Here is an 11,998-nt window from a genome sequence, read left to right on the forward strand (position 1 = left end):
AGGTTTTCCTGAGCCCATGAGCAGCAGGCACACTCCATTCTGCCTTGGGATCGATTAGTTCTCTCCCTCTGGCCTCATCCCTCAATGACGCACGTCGATTCAAACGCTGCTGCTTTTTACTTCTCTCCTTCTCCCTCTCTCTCTCTCTCTATTTTTTTTACCCCCCCCCACTATTCCCTCTATTTTTATGACGCATGAAGTCAAGGTTGTCATTATTCTATATTTGCATGGATTAAGCTGCCTTCATCCCCTATTAGCTTCCAAGTGATAAGAGCCCACATGCAGGCTCCCTCGTTATGTATGCTGCCTCTGCCCCGCCGTTCCCGATTACTTCTGGCCGCTGTTTTAGCTCTAGGAGCCAAGTGGTTGTCTCATGCAGAAATGCCTCAAAAACGATTTTTTTTTTTTTAAGACATCCTTTTCAAAAAAGGAGATGTGTTTTCTTCCATGTTTGTCTGTCTTGGCTGCCTCTTTCTGCATAACCAAACTGTTCAGGCTTATTCTCAATTTTTCACATTTTCCTTTCTGGCCAAGTGAAATGATTATATGTGAGGTGAAGAAACCTGATCTATTTGTGATCTCTTCCTTTTATTTGAATGCCTAACATAGATTCATAGATGATTCATAGATTCATAGATTCATAGATTCATAGATTCATAGATGATTCATAGATTCATAGATGATTCATAGATTCATAGATTCATAGAATGGTTTAAGCTAGAAGGGACCTTAAAGATCTTTGATACCTGGGAGGGTGGTGGTTCTCAAGCCTTTTACAGTAATTGATGTCCTATCTTCCCACTGAAAAATACCTCCTGTTATTTACTCTACTTGTTGGTTTGAAATAAGACTTTAAAAGGGGAAAAAAAAAACCCAAAAGGACTATCCTGGAAAAGGAGTTAGAGAAACGGAGAAACACAGGAAAATAGAGATGGTTGATAGAAATAATCTTTCTCCCTTAGCTTCTAAAACCCAATGGATTTGTCTGCATTAGAGTATTTGCTGTGTATGAACATGGCTGTATGAGCAGTGAGCAGCAAACCTGCAATACCCTTGAAGTCTGACCAGCTAAAAAGCCATCTGATAACCAAGGTGCCAGAAATACTCTCTCAGCCACGCAGCAAGGGACACAACCCATTAGGGACCTGATGCCTGCATGATCCCAGGGAAAGCAGGAAAAATTGGAGCCCACTGGAGATGCCCACAGGGCAGAAGTTTCTGTACCTTCTCACCAGTCTTGAGGTGGAGCTGCCTGGCTGGAGTGGTGCAGCCCAGCGGGCTAGAGTTCCAGTAGGGAGTCTGTAAGAGCTCAGTACTGAGCAGAGACTGCTAGTGGTTTTCTCATCAAATCCTGGAGTGCTATTGCTTCCATTTATGGACATCTTATGCATGCAACTAAACGATGGCTTTAAAGCTGATAATAAAACAGCTTCCCCTTTTTTTTTGGTGCACGTACAAGTCAGTAAACACAATTCCACCGAATTTCATCAGCCAATCAATGCCGTATGGCAGACAGCAAAAGATTGAGGCCAGCCAGCAAACGGGGTGAAACTACCTCCTTTATGGTCTCTGAGCAAGGTGTTTGTGCACAGCTGTGCCTTTCTTTTTACCCTGTTGCATCCCTTGGAATGAAACTCATCCATGGGGAGGCCCAAAGACTGCAAAACAGCCCAAAGAGATATAAATGCGGAGGGGTGTTAACAGCTGCCATCTGAGGGAGTGTGGCTATTGATCACATTGAAGTGTAAGGCACAGACTTCATTTATCAAGATGAGGTCAGGAAGGAGGACAAAGACATGGTCTCATGCAGAGTGAACTAATGCTGAGTTGTTTTGTTAGACTGAGACTGGAGGGAAGGGTCACCTGAGGAGCAGTTCAGGCACAGCGCTGTGCTAGCATGAGGATGCTGTTCTGCCTGGAAGTTGCCACGTGTTTTGTTTTTTTTTTTTTAATGAATGGATTACTCACTGAAAAAAGGGCATTTTAGGTCAGATGAAACCCTTTTCAAATTTAAACCAAAGAAGAGCAGAGTTTCTTTGCTAAAACAATCCAAAGGGGAAAAAAAATTATCAGAACTAAAAAATTTCAAAGCATTGTTGGGTACTTCCAAAATTAAACATCTGACTTCTTGTTTTCTAGTCATGTTTTGCTGATCAAATGCAATTAAAGCCTGACTTAGAGGTTACTAAGATATAAAGAAGACCCATAAAAGCTTCTTCAACCAAAGCCTTTTCTGTCAGAAGAAAGTGAGAGAAGGTAGCTCAATCCCTGTCACAGATGTACATACATGTACCTGGTGACCTTAAGTGAGAGCCAAAGAGATTATTGCTGCTTTTTGGAGCATCAGTCAGGCACAGATCGGCTCACCCTGCAGACATCCTGAGCCTTCTTCTCTCCATTCAAGATTTAGGTGCTCTGCTGTAGTTACTACAGCTTTCCAACTGGATCTAGCTCATGTGTGTGCCATCCATACAGACATCTCCACTGAGGCAGGAAGAATGTGCTGCTTTGCTCAGTTCCCATAACACTGCCTCTGTCATACATAACAATATCTGCACCCCACAGGAGTAAAATCCTCTAGGAAAGAGCGGATGAACTCAGGCAGTCTGGGATAACGAGGTCTCTGTGTCAAGAAGAGCATGGTGGAAATTACTTGGGGGAATTTCAGGATCCTTACACTGCTGACATTATAATAATGAGGGAGCAAAAGGGCCCCAGGATGGAGGGATGGTGTGGAAATAAGGATGGAGGGAAAAGTATGTAAAGATTCATCTTCAGAAAGCACCAAGCTGTGCAGGATATTTTTCACCATCCTCCCTGGAAAACACTTGTCCTTTGAAGCAGCTTCTTGTGTAAGGAGTCCCTCACAGCCAGCCTCCATCTTCTTCCAGGCTCCCATGCAGCCCTGTCCCTTCCTGTGGGTGACTGGGGTAAAATTGGTGGCCATCACTTCTAATGCCACCTCAGAAAAAGGTAATGGAAATTTGTTTTGCATGGTGTAAGAACTACAGGACCTAATCTCCACTTCTGACATGCTACAGCAACTATATATGATTATATACACATCTATAGTCATCTTCAGGTGTTACAGATGGGTCAGGGCATTGCTAAGAGTTTTGCTCATGCAATTCATGACATGAATTAGTCAAGTCCTTTCATTTCTGAAAGAAGGAAGCTATTCAGGATGGAGAGAACCACTGAAGCACCAGAGAAGGCATAGCTCTGCCCAATCCTCCTGAGAGCCAGACTCACAGCATGTAGAAATACTGAAAGCCTGTCACCTTATAGGCCAGGCCTTAAACTTGTCTTATTATGTGACAGGTTGGACTTTGATGATCCTTGAGGTCTTTTCCAACCTTATTGATTCTGTGATTATGCTAAGCTCGCATTTCAAACACCAGGCCTGGGATTTGGTCTGCATTTCAAAGAGCAATTCTGAGCTTAATTTGTCAAAGAACACTGAATTTCTCATTCCATCATCAAGCTAGGATGTGGTTTTCTTACATTTCACTACCTGGTTTAGAATATATAGGGTTTGCCACAAGACATTGTTTTTGTCATGAGTTGTTTTTAAACTTTTTCCTTTGCTTCCTAATCAATATCGAGAGTTTGAGCATGTAAACTAAACATAGATGAGAAAGAGAGTTTGTGGTACAAAATGCTTATTAGGAACTAAAGGTGGTGAGAAAAACAGAAAGGGTGTCCTTGGTGCCACAAAATGTAATTTGAGGAGGGGGATGACCACTTGCACAGGCACAGATACAGAAATATTTTGCTGAATTTTACCCCATGAATATGTAATAGGGAAGAGGAATAATTGTATGAGATTGGTGTGACTTTGTAAAAGCTTCTGCATAAATAGCTACATAAACTTTTCATCAGTGCTCATGGGCTTAGGAGCAATGCTCCATGTGCCTTCAGCACTGAATAAGCAGAAATTCTGCTTCTTATGTACAATGGTGGCTAAGACATTTTTTTGACTCTGATGTCAAGCCCAGGCTCCACATTACCAGTGGGTAACACCAAGTGTCCTCCCAGCTCCCATATTTTATTTGCAGGCTCATGCAGTTCAAGCCAATGCATGGCTGCAGTAGTTGAGCCCCTCTCTGTGAACAGAAAGGGGCCAAGAGTCAGCAAACCCCATGGTATATGGCTCTGTCACTTGTACCAGACAAAGGGTTTGGAAATAGCTTACAGATGCATTGCATAGAGGGTGGAGGCTGGAACACTTTGGAAAGAGCAAAGCAATGAGGGAAGAAGAAAAGAGATACCAGAATGGGCAGCAGACTGGGAAGGTGCCACTCTACCAGGAAAGGCAAAGCAGTGTCCTGCTTCCATGTGTAGGCTGCCATACTGTGGTACACAGCAGTCCTTTCCACAGGTGATTATGCAGGGATAGGATACAGAGATGCAGGCTCTTTTCCTGGGCTGGTGTGGTTTTCAGGCACATAGCAGGTAGGCACATAGAAGAGGCCCAAGGCTGGGACCTTCCCCAGCTGGGATCAGTACAAGGGCCAGTGCCAAAACCTCCTGCAGCCCCTGGGTCTCCATCACTTTCCTGCTTTTTGCAGCAGTCGTCAGGTTGTGGATAAGCTGTCTGGCAAAGAGGCCCTTGTCAGCAGTGCTGGCTCCCACCCTTTGTTGCTCCCATGCCCACAACAAGCAGGAGCACTTTTTCATATTGGTTAACTGCCTGGGTGAGGCATTGAGGCTGCAGTTCTGCCCAGGACAGTGGGCAATTATGTTGTGGCTTATCAGAAGTAAAAGTCAGTTTCCAGATAAGCAGAGTGTAACACATGGATTAAAGCTGTCAATTAATTAGAGGCCAGGGTCTAAGTGAGGGATAGTATCATAAAAGAGACAGCACTGTTCTGATGAGCCAGGAGGAGAATAGAAGAGTGCAAGGTGTAGAGATGCTGGGTTAATTACCAAAACTAATTGCAAACACAATGTCTGAGGGCTCCAGGCTAGGCTCCAAACCTGTGTGTTTTGGAGCAGAGACCAAAGGACAGACCTCAGATTTGGAGGCAGACCTCTTTCCCATTCATATCAGGCTTGCTGCAAGCAGTGATGGAACAACTCACACAGACCTGAACGCTTGACGCAGCACCTTCTCTAACCCTAGAGAAAGCAATGGCCTAGTGGATTGGCAAGTCTTCCAATTGGAGATTACATGTTTTGTTTGAAACCTAATTGTCCTTTGTCTCTTTTTAATGAGCAGGAAATTTCTGCCCCAACAGGCTGCTCTGGGGCAGAGCTGGCAGCATGCCTGGCTGGCAGGACCAGCAGACCTCCGAGGTGGGTGGCCACGTGTACCATCTCCATAGAGAACAAGAAAGTTGGGCAGCAATATTTTATCTGCCTTGGGCAGAAAGAAACCTTTGGGGAGTCCTTTGCAGTGGATGGCAGTCTCAGTTCACACATCAAAGTTGTTCAGCATTTCATAACAGGTTGTTGTTTAAATGAGCTTTGTGCGAGGAGCACCAGAAATGGCAGCAACTGCTTTGAAGAACTCACATTTGAACCCAGTATCTCCTGGCTCATCCACACACATTGTACCTAGGTGCACTTGAATTTCTCATGGCATTTCTTGCACAAAGGCAGCATCTTCCTCAGTTGCACACTGTGCTTCTATGGACAGATCAGGCAACCTGATCTAGTGCGAGGTGTCCCTTCCCATGGCAGGGGGGTTGGAACTGGATGGTCTTTGAGGTCCCTTCCAACCCCGACAGCTCTGTGATTCTGTGGATTTACTATAAAGTGAATAAATACATAAAAAAAAGGACTGATAATTCTTACCACTCCTAGATGGCAGTGGACAATAGAAAATGAGGTTAAGTTTGTTTCCAGTTTTCTCTTATGGCAGGTTTCTCAGAGCAGGGTTACAGCTCAGGCGAATGACCCTGCACAGCAGTGCCCTCCAAGATGAGTCACACAAGCTCTGCCTCTGAACGTGGTGTAACTCTGCACTGGGAGTAAAAGAACAGGTTGTAAACTTCAGAGCTCGAGAGTGGAAGATTTAAATAAGGATCAAATTCACCGTCCTTTCAATCAGATCATGAAAGCCTCAAGCACCCTGTCAAGTGTCCCTGAGGTTGCTGCCCCTATTTCTTCTCCAGAAGCGAGAGCTCTTCCAGCCCACAGCACAATGTATTACATCTGAGACTGGATGATGAGGGAAAGCCAAGGTGGAATAACTAATGTTTAAAAAATTGTTTATCTGAGCTAAGTTTCAAAGAATGATTTCAGTTGGCAGGAAGTCATCCAGTCCCATCCCCAGCTGAGAGTAGGGCCAGTTTGCCAGTCAGATCAGGTTGTTTAGGACTTTTTGCTTTTCATTTGTGACTGTATCCAAGGACAGAGATCTCCCAGTGTTTTTGGACAACCTCTCCCTGTGCCAAACCACTCTCACATAAAGCTAACTAGAATTTTCCCTCGTGCACCTTGTGCCTGTTATCCCCAGCTGCTGTGGAGGTTCAGAAAGGGTCCGGTTCCACCTTTTGCATGAGTCCACATTGGGGGAGCTTGTTGCCACACAGGCCTCTGAGATCCTGCAGTGCCGTTTTCCTCCCCATTTGCCCCATCTGGCCCTGCTGTGGGACTCATGCTCCTGCCTGCAGGGTTTTGTACTTGGTTTCAAGGAGCCTCACCACAGCCCCTGGCAGCCTGCAGCCTGCCTAGATCAGCCCTGCCCTCCAGTGTCCCACTGTTCCCCAGTTGGGTATTTGTCCCACACTTTTTGAGGTGCCTCCTGCCCCAGTGCTTGGGTGGGAAATGAGGACAAGGACCAGTATCAGGTCCCTATTGACCCTGACCAGGTTATTCCCAGGAGGACATGACACCTGTTGGACATCAAGGTTCTTCTGGCATTGTCTGTGCCAGTGAAGCTCTTCCTGTGTTCACGTGTCTACAGAGCATGTCTCATCCTGGTCAGCTTTCCAGCCAGGTGCACACCACACCAAGTTATTAGCAGGATCCAGTTCACATTTCTCATGCACTTGCACTGCAAAGATTTCAGTGCCCATTACTAGCATTACAGCAAAACCCACCTGAGGGTGAAAGCTTCTGGAGACCCCCCTATTCCTCAGGCTCCAGAGAGATTTTAAAAGTATTGCCATGACTGAAGACTAAACCCAGAAACCTCAGTCTTATATCAAATCTGTGACAGATAATGTGGCACTTGGCTTGATCAGTCTGAAGAAAGTAAACTGCTTATTGATGAAGTAGGAAATAGATGCTAAACCTTTTTTTCAGCTTCACATCCCTGTCATTTAATACTCTTTTTCTATTTCCTTTAGAGTATGTTTCAATACATCTTTATTGCAAATTGAGATGAGCGACTGCCTGGGAGAGGATTCATATGCAAACCAGGGGAACAGAGCAGTGGCAGTGAATTGTGCTGATGTGGAGAGATTATAGATTTATGAGGGACTTTTGAAATATTGATCAGTCAGGACAAAATCTCTTCGTCATTCAAGTAGACAGAATTTTCTTTTTTTTTTTTTTTTTAAGAGGAAGGTAGAAAATACAGAACTTCTTAAAAATTATTTGACAGGATGAGGGAAGTCCTGGCAAAGATGAGAAGGGAGTTTCGCCCTCAGCTCCCAGGCACTGCCTGGACCAGTTGGGATCTGTGGTGGGTTGAAAATTCCCCCCCAGCATCAAATTGCCAGACCAGCTCAGTTAGAAAGCAAACAAAGCTGTCTTTTCAAGCAAAGCAACAATCTAGCAATGAAATGCAATTAATATCTACAAAATATGCAATATTTACACACATATATATACAATTTATAAACAGCACAAGAACCCTCCTGGACAAATCAGGGGTACTAATAGCTTCCCTTTCCCTGCTCCCTTCCCTACCCCCTGTACACCTGGGACAAGAGAAAGAGCAGAGAGAGTTGCTTGCTAATACTCAGCCACAACAAAGCAATGCAGCCCAGGTCAGCAAAGCCAGCAGAAGCACAAGTTAGTGTCTGTCTGAGCAAGGAAGCTCAGAAAGTCTGAGAAAGGAGAAAGTTAGTTTACAGATCTAAGTTTTATGTTTGTTACCTATCCACTGGGATTATTTAGAATTTATCACTATTTTCCTTTTTACATCCAATGGTGATTTATCTACATTCTACTACTTTCTGTTCAGGATCTGTGGAAAAATTTCCAGGCACAGCCTGAAGCTACCACAAGATCATCCTCCTCAAAGAGAAAAGGAGCAGCATAAGTGGCCATGAACATAGAAGAGAGGTTGGTGAAAGCTCTTCCACAGATGTTAATAGTGGTGAATAGAGATTTTTCTCCTTTCTTATTTGCTGCATAAGCTCATTCGTTAAATGGACTGTGCTCATTAATTTTGTGCAATGGTGGATTTAGAAAAACTATAAGATGAAACAGGAGAAGGAACAGCTGGGATTTAGAGAGATTTGAACCTGCCAGGGAGACAAACAACCCAAGGAAGAAACAATCTGCAGAAATAAAGGTAAAAGATTACCATGAATAACTATGGGAGCAATGGGAAGCAAATTATTGTTTTTAAAGTCTGATTTCCCCAATAAATAAGAGCGAAAGAGAGGGGGAAAAATGAGGTCAAACTTGATTTACTTTTCCAGTCACACACAAAAAAATGAAAAATTTCATTTGGAGATGTTGCAAAATGCTTCACTGCTTCCCAAACAGGACATTTCCTTTGTTGAAAGATGTCATCCTTTTTAACCCTTTAAAAGGGGGTCTGAGCAAAAATAAGTGCAGAGAAAATTCCCCAAACGGTATTTTCCAGTATGTTTTTTGTATTCTCCACAAAAACCCCCAAACAAACAAAACCCCACACAAACCAAACCAAACCAAACCAAACCAAACCAAACCAAACCAAACCAAACCAAACCAAACCAAACCAAACCAAACCAAACCAAACCAAACCAACAATCAAAACCAAAAACCACAAACAAACAATCAAAACCCCAACCCAATTCTTAGCTCTATTCAACAAAGGCCTGGGGAGAATAGTGAAGATATCATATTGTAGATATTTAACACAAGTTCTGCTCTGTGTGAAGTGGCCAAAACCCAAGTTGCTGAAGGAAGAGAGAACATAGAAGGTCATGCTTCAGAGCCATGGAGTCATAAGACTTGGTTCCAAGCCTGCACTGTGCTCCAGCAGGTCCCTGGAGCACACATCAAGAGGCTGTATGTGAACTCAATAATACTGAAGTGATTTAGTCAGAGTCACAGTAAGGAGAGGAAATGCCTGTGTCACTGTCCACATTTAGTATGGATGAACATGCCAGAAACTTCTTCCAGTCCAAGTTTTATCTTGACAGATGTCTAAATATGCAAGAGCTAAACTTAGCCTCCCCCCTGCGGTACGGTAATTTATGGGAGTTCAGGTTTATTGGATTAGCAGGCAGCAACAAATAATGCAGCCAAACAGCAAGTACCTTGGGGCTGGGGGCCTCAGGGGCAGAGGCACTTAAAATATGTAAGGCATGAGAAAATAAACTGCTTCTAGCCTTGTTTTCTGTTGCAAAGGTAGTGGTGGTGTTGGGGAAATAAAAGCAGGTAGAAACAGTGAATGTCGTTGATATGAGAAAAACAAAGGGGAATCAGCCATGTTGCTGGCACTTGGGCAATCTCTGGGGACAGGTAGGTGGAAGGATGGGAAAAGATGGAGAGCGGGATTGGTGTGTGCTTGTCTTCAGGCCCATCTCTTGTGCCAGAGCCTCTGGAGATGCAGTGTCCTCTCTGTGACTTGGCAAGGAGTCTGGAAGGGACCACAGGATGTTAGGGATTGGAAGCGACCTCCAAAGATCGTGGAGTCCCCTACCAGAGCAGGACCATAGAATCTAGCACAGGTCACACAGGAATGCATCCAGATGGATCTTGAAAGTTTCCAGAGAAGTAGACTCCACAACCCCTCTGGGGAGCCTGTTCCAGTGCTCTGTCACCCTCACTGAAGAAGTTCCTCCTCATGTTGAGGTGGAGCCTCCTGTGCTGTAGTTTCTGTCCATTGCCCCTTGTCCTATCACAGGGCACGAGTGAGAAGAGGCTGTCCCTTCCTTCCTGACACCCAGCCCTCAGGTATTTATAAACATATATTAAATTAGAAACCTTCCCTTCCTTCCCCCAAGATTACAGGCTCTCTATGCTACTCTGTGTACTGCTTTCTCAGTCACTTTTTTTTTGTCATTATAGTTGGATTCACTATAATTTAACCATCTATTAATATGACTAAATATAAATAACCACATATAAATATAAAAAAAGCATATATATTTGTTGCAGTCACTCAAAGACAGAATATAACAGACAGGGGTTAACAAAACAAAACCCAACCAAACAAAACAAGGAGAGAAACTATAGGGGAATGTCATCAAAAGCAACAGAGAGAAACACAAAGGTGTCCCCAACCTGCCACATCCAGGGAGAGACCTCCTGGCACCAGACTTGCCTCCAGCATCCTCCCCTTCCCTCTGCACCTTCCTCTGCTTGGTTGGCCAGCTGTGTCCATGAGCTTCCTCTAGAAACAGGTTGAGTTTGAAGCCCAAGATGATGTGATTGTCATGAGGGGTCAAAAGGGGAGTGTGTTAGGCAACTCCAGGCATGAGGCTGGTGACATAATGCATGCAAGACTATTATGTCACCACCTCTGAAGAGCAAAGGCACCAGCAATCATACTACTGCTGTTCTGGAGTAGGGGGTATCAAGTGTGTGCAGTATGTGAAGGAAAATAAGTACATGTTTAGGTGAGAAACTACAATTTTACCCCAAACAATGCTCTGGCAGTGTGAGAACTGGCAGGTGGCACATGCAGCCAGTCACCTGCAGCCAGTCACCTGCACGTGCTTGTGTCCTGCCCATTTGGAGGGGGATGATCCCCTGCATTAGGGAGTTGTTTTCCCTTTGCACATGTACTTGTGCAGCCCCAGCCACACAAGGGCTGAGGTTCAGCTGGAACATTCCTCCTCTGCATCACCCTGTGGCCAATCCAGGCTCCTTGCCTGCTTCTGGCCATGCTGTTTTTAAGCACTACATTTGGTGGCTGCTTCTCCACTAATCTTCAAATTGGTGTAGTCTTGACTGGAAGGAAGACATTGGTGGTATAGTTAAACCAGAAGGAATCACTCCTTCACTGTTACACCAGTGTAAAAGTGCTTTCAGCAAACACTGCTCACTTCTGCTTGGAAAAGAATAACCTACCAGCAGGTAGCAACTTTCTTTATGCCTGTGGTATTTGGATTTTCAGTGAGATGGTGACCCTGCAGAAGCCCACCTGAACCTGAGAGTAGCACAGGACAACTCTTAATACCAGCAGGAGATAAAAGCAGAGGCTCCATTGTCCATTCCCTCTGAAACCACTTTAGCTCACGGGCTTCAAAGGCTAATAATAACTCTGATGAGCCACACAGAGAGCTTGTTAAGGAAAATCAGCTGGTGATTCACAGACCTTTGCTCACCCCTGGCACCCCTTGAAGTCACTTGCCCTTCAGTTGTGAAGGTGGCACCATGCACCACTCACAGAGCTGGGGAGTGAGAGGGCTATGGGCATCACTGAGCATCACTGTGGTTAAGCAAAGAGATGAAGCCTTTGATAAAACTTGGGTTGCAGGTAGGTGCAGGCAGGCAGTGGATTTGAGAAAGGTGGGGAGCAGCTCCATGGGGAAAGGGGGGGTGGTCCCAGGTGCAGAGGATAGCTGAGTTGTTAGGGCAGTGTAGCAGCAGCTTGTACAAACCTCTGCCACCAGCTGCCCTAGCTCTGACATGTACAAACCTCTGGGTGAAGACCCCACCATACAGGAAGGGCCCACCTCTGCTGGTTGTCACTAGGACTAAGAAAACACTCTTGTCCCATATGGAATAGTGCACAACAGGGACAGTGCCTGCAGATCTGACACTTGCCTGTAGAAGGAGGTTGCTCTCTTGCCTACCTGGATCAGGACAGCCACCTAGCCTCCCTGCCAGCCCCAGGATGGCATGCAGGAGGATGTGCTTGCTCTCTGCCCCACTCCCA

The sequence above is a fragment of the Indicator indicator genome, chromosome 1 (genome assembly GCF_027791375.1).
Source record: "Indicator indicator isolate 239-I01 chromosome 1, UM_Iind_1.1, whole genome shotgun sequence".
In the NCBI taxonomy this organism is placed as follows: Eukaryota; Metazoa; Chordata; class Aves; order Piciformes; family Indicatoridae; genus Indicator; species Indicator indicator.